Source organism: Echeneis naucrates, chromosome 11 (assembly GCF_900963305.1).
Source record: "Echeneis naucrates chromosome 11, fEcheNa1.1, whole genome shotgun sequence".
Lineage (NCBI taxonomy): Eukaryota > Metazoa > Chordata > Actinopteri > Carangiformes > Echeneidae > Echeneis > Echeneis naucrates.
Window position 1 is genome coordinate 18,523,168 of NC_042521.1, and position 6,000 is coordinate 18,529,167.

Here is a 6,000-nt window from a genome sequence, read left to right on the forward strand (position 1 = left end):
CTTAAGTGCCAATACAAGAATTGGTATGTCATTTACGGAGTAAGTTGGGGAATAAAGCAAAAAAAAAAAAAAAAAAAAAAGCAAAAATAAAGCAAGGTAATATCAAATTGATAATTAAAGTTGTGGAGAGTTATGTGACGGAAGAGCATGTAGCATGATTAGATTTGGAGGAAACAAAAATATTAGCTTTTCTTTTTATAACCTTAACCATGAGAGTTTTAGTCACCTAAAAGTATTCACACCAGTTCCACACTGGTTCCAAGCGAGACATTTCTCAAAATTTTAAATTAAACTTTGGCATGAAAGTTAAAAAAGACTAAACAAAACAAAAAAAAAACCCATTGTTGTTCTGATCTAATGTCAGAGTTTTGTCTGATTATTGGAATGTCTTTATATACAAGGTGACATTACTATGCTGTGTGATCAAATCAAATCAAATGTATTTATATAGCACCAAATCATAACAGTTACTGGCATTTTACATTTAGAGAAGGTCTAGATCAAACTCTTTATGGAGTTGTTAAAGAGACCCAACAGATCCCTCCAAGAGCAAGCACTTGGCAGCAATGGTAAGGAAAATCAGCCCCTGAGGCAGAAACCTCAGGGACTCAGAGGGGGCTGCCATCTGACATGACTGGTTGGGTTGATGGTACTGATGGTGATGACAACGGAGCAAACTTAGTTGTTACATCAGTTTTCAACTGTAATTGATTTTATCACCAGACAGAACTCTGGCCCTTCAAGTTCCATCAAAGGTTGTTATGTTATTATCAGCTCTAATGTCATTTGCTTCTTTCACATACATATTGAATTAGAGTAATCTTTCAATCAATCTATCTTGTGCTGTTTGTACTGCCTCACATCTGTGTGTCTGCTTTTGTTCCTGTTGTGTTTAATTAGCTACTTTTGTTATCTGTCACAATCAGAAGTCAGCTCAAAACTAAATGCCAGTTTGTGGTGGTTTTAGTCCTTTCAAGGGGAGGACAGATTTATCACAACCACCTTTGACATCACATAGTCATACAAGCCTCCTTATTCCAAGTCAATGCATGCATAATTTCCATTTAATAATACTACAGTAATGTTTCTAGCACACAGTGACGAGAAATTTGATGATTTCATTTTCACAAATGGCTTCTCAGTCACCGGAGCGCACTAAAACACCAGAGGAGGACAATCGTTACTTAAGAAAATAAAATTTTCACCAAAAAGGCTTATTTTATGAATGCAACATTTTACCCAAAGGAAATCCTGTACTGTTAGTGGCATGTTAGATGCAGGCTGTTGGTGTATTGTAAAACTTCCTTTCAGGTCATTTACAATGTTTGTCACAGACGTTGTTCAGTAACGGTTGTCAAAGTGATGTCTTAAGGGATGTGCAACAAAAACATGTAGGCATAGAAGACTAAGCTCACATGTAAATAGGAACATTGATGTTGTATTCAATACCTGAAATCCCTTTAATTAGTTTAATTAGTTGTTCTTAAATATACTACAACCCTTAGCCTTGTCTTGTAGAGGTGTAGAGGTGGATAGACTAAAAAATGCATGTAAATTGTAATGAAGCACAGTGTAGCCAAGGAACTGAAAGTTTTCTAAGTGCCTGAATAGCTCATCCTTTCATTTTTTTTTTTCATTTACACTATTCTCCACCTCCACGTCTATACTCTGGATTCTTAGATTAGGAATTAGGATTCTCACGGTTTCTTGTATTTCTTGCTTTAGATTGATTTTGGAAATTAAAAAAAACAAGAAATTGGTACCGTTCAATTCACTTATATTAAACCATATTATAGTTCTCTGTGCACAAACAGCAGTGTGTGATAGACAGTGAAGACTGAAATTGTTAGCAATAGTGATCATGTTTTTGTTGTAACGGCATGACATAAAAAATTAAATAAAGAAAGTACACATTTGTCTTTGGTATATTTTATCTCTGTTGAATGAATACCTGTGGGCAGTAAATGTTTATCAGCAGTGTTATAGCCTTTTTCGGTGTTCGTATATATGCAGGCTGTAGTTGGAAAGCCTTTCTCATATAGTTGTCTTCCCTAAAACTGTGACATTGAAAATAAAATATTTATGAAAATAGTTTCAAGAAACTAACTGCATTGTTTGGTATTTATTGCCTATATTGTGTTAAAACACTCAAAATGCAAAAACACATAGCATAAAAGAACTGTTCATGCTGCAGCCATGTCTTATAGGCTGACCCTGTAATGATGACCTGTTCAAACTCCATGTGTTTTTGTTGACTACTTGCTATTTTACTTTGAAAGTACTTGTGTTTTCTGTGGTACGGTTGAATGGCTGCCTGCCTTCGCCGGGTTTCCTTCTGCTGAGGTCTCCTGCTCATCTCTAATGTGGATCAGCTGTGTCCAGTCATCCTGCCTCCCCTGAGTATTAAATCTATGGCTGCGGTTGATGTCTTTGTTGCTCAGAAAGGTTTGTAACTGAATAAAATGACCTGAACTACGAGAGTATCAGCCTCGCCAGGACCTTCCTGGACCAAAAGAGAGGATGAAACCTGCAGTCCAGAACTAATACAAATCCTCTTCTGACTGTCTGAGCTCCGAATTCACATGTACATTTCTTCTCTTTCAAATCTGTCCAGATTTTGTATTTAAACAATATCATAGTAGCAAAGTACTACTAACTATATCTTTTCACTAAATCATTTTCAGTGTGAAACACTGAGCATTTATTTTGCCAACATAACTAGTACAGAAATCAGGACACTGTTTATTTAAATGTCTGAATATCATTTATTATATGGCCCCCTTCTAAATTCATTGTTTTTATTTGATTATAATTGTACTGGATCCCTTCTCTTTCCTAGTATACCGTGTTTTCTTATTTCAACACTTGAAGGCTGTTTGCTTTTGTGGTTAGAAAAGGATTATTTATCATCCATGTGTTATAAACAGATTTGATTTAAGAAACCCCCCCCCCTGTGAATTTCAGTTATAATTCTTTCTGCACCACTGTTTCCATGACATTTCCATCATGTTCTAGAAGAAGGGTTTGGGAAAGATGGCAAGGTTAGGGTAAGATTATTTTCACTTTTGAACCACAGCCTGTCTTTCCCCCAGCCTCAGTCCTTGCCATTTTGTTTGTTTTGTTCCTTTTTAGTTTCCTCTGTGTTTCCTGTTTCGCTTCTCACTGTGTACACATTCTACAATGCTACCTTTGAAGGAGCTAGTTAAATCTCTACTTACTCAGCAACATCACCAGTCTTTCCCTCTCTGTCTCTCTCATCAACTCTTGTACTGATCTATTCCTAAAAGTGGCTCCTCCTCTCCTGTGACAATAATCAGTGCCTCAATCTAACTGCAGATGTAACACAGAGATGACAAATCAAGACAATTCACTTGTTTACTTTGCAGCTATTGCCTCCTAAAGCTTAATGCAAATGTTTCCACACATCTGCATATACATATAGTGCTGCAATATCACAATGGCTCTCTTTTCACCACGAACCAGACTTTTTCAAAGGGACATGAGCATGCCTACTGTCACTCTGTGGAAAAACACTACTGAGGCTGCTTGAGCTTTAATCAAAAGTGTTAGTTTTCCTGAACGTGCTCTTCTAGTACACAGAATGAAGTGTCCATTCACATATCTTGTTGATGCACTGACTGAACAGAATGACTTCAACCTATCACTTCAAGTCAAGAACTGACTTCAAGCATGTACGGCCATGACAATAAATCAGAGTGATTGTCAAAAATCTGATGCATCATCTCCTCACCACCTCATCACCTTCTTTTTTTTTCAGGCCTGCAGAGTTACTCTCCCTTTTGTCAGCCACGCTATGCTATATACTACCTCCTATATAGGATTTGTGACGATTTTGGATGCATTCACTAGCCCAAATTTACCATCCTGAAAAATATATTCCATGAACAAAACATTCTTCACACACACAATGTGCATTTCACATTTTCCCTTTATAAATATGCTATACATTTCAAGCTGAGCTGTAATGCAATGGCAGTTACATTATGTAAGAGCAAGGTATTTGCGCTGTGGACACATTTGTGTTTAGTCTGAGAAACTGAAGCCACAACAACTCCCACAATGCTCTTGTTTTTATCTCTGCTGCTACTGTAGTTGTTTTTAACACTACAAACAGATTTCTGCTGTGTATGAGGTCACAGCTCTTGTTCTTGCAGGCTGTACAGTATGTGGGTTGACCTTGAGGAGCAGCACACTGGGAAGACAATCTGTTTTTAGTCACTTAAACACCTAACGACTGGTGATGCTGACTTGGTTCCTTCACTCAAAATTACTGCAAAATTAAAAGGTGCAAGCATACCAGAAAAAAAGATCTAAAAAATAAATAAATTGAAAAATACTGGCATACTCTGCTTTACAAAGGAAAAGAAGATATTTAGTGAATTATTCACCTCCTAACCCTTGAGGAGGTGTGTCTATGTCCTTAGTCTGCAGATGATTCACATGGAAAAAGATCAACATAGACTTTATTTCCATCCTCTTTTACAAAAAAAAAAAACCACTACTATTATATATACAAAGTCCTGTGCTAGCATTTCTTTTATTTGATTGTTTCTCAATTTTCCTAATGAGTTTTAGTCTTAGATTCTAGTTTCAAATCTCCAAAGCAACATAATGTTAATTTTTCAAATTATCTTCCCATTTGGAGGAAAATAGACCAGAAAGCAAGATATTTATTAGGTTGTGGCTACTGTGTAATTGACAGACTCTACCACCCAATCAGGAAAGAGTACCAAGTAAGTCAGATCCAGCCCTCAGTCATCCTCACCACCACTTTATTCTCCAAATATGGTTTGTTCTGGTTTCAAGAAACCAAGATGGCTAGAAGACACAATACGAACTGGAGAGTTCAAAACTACACCTTGCAAACCAGTGGGTTCTGTCACAGTTTTGTTAAAATAGTTCAGATTAATAAAGCATTGACCTACAGAGGCATCCCTGCCTACAAATTATATTTTTCAAATGTGACAGCGTATGCTTGTTTGGTACATGATTATCATCTTCCTATTTTTGCTAGTAAAAAAGCAAACATCATGATGCCATCTGATATTGTGACTCATATGTCATATTGTCATCTAATTCTGGTTTGCAAAAATTGGTAGTGTTTGCATCTCTGTAACTCTCAGATGTGTGTCTGTCGCTCACAGAGTCTCCAGCTGATTTATAGAGGGAATAATAAAAGTGAAAGCCTCTTTGTTCAGTCCTTTTTTTATGGAAAGTAGATGCCTCATACTATTATTTTGAAAAGCAACAGCTCTTCCAGCCTCCCTGTGTACACCCTGAGTAGGTGGCTTGAAAGAGATCTGACTTGTAAATATTGATCTCAGGTTTTTAGTTTTTAGTTTTGATAGTTAGGGTTGTGGAGAGAATCATGGGAAAACAAACAGGGCTCAGTAAGGAACCAGGGTTTGTTCTGACAGTTCCCTTCTGGCCAAAACTGCTGTCTCCACCCCTGATGTATTTTGAATAAGTTTTATCATGTGACTCATCAGCTGTCGTGCAATACTTAGACTATAGTGTGCTTGTGAATGCACACAGAGGATTGACTGAACCACCCCACCCCATCCAGATTAATTCATTCAGTCACTCTGTCCTCTTTGCAATGTTCACTGACTTGTCATCCAGCTAATGTGGGGACTGCAGTGAATACAGCTCTTTGCTACCCACAGGTTTTTCCCCCATCGCTACATTAGCTTGCTCCTACACTGTACTGTCCATACTGGTCCACCTCCACCTGCATCCTGCCAAAATGTGTTGTCTGATCCTATGCATGATAGAGAAAGAGCGAGAGACAGGGGAGAGGGAGAGACAGAGAGTGAAATGTGTAACCTCATCGTTATTTATGACTCCAGGCCCCTGCACTCTGTGTAGATTTGTAGTTTTACTAGACTTTACTGTTACATAAGATCATTGCATGGAAATGTACCTACAGTTACAATGTGGACAGTAGTGTTAATGGTTTACCAGTAATTTATTTTCATT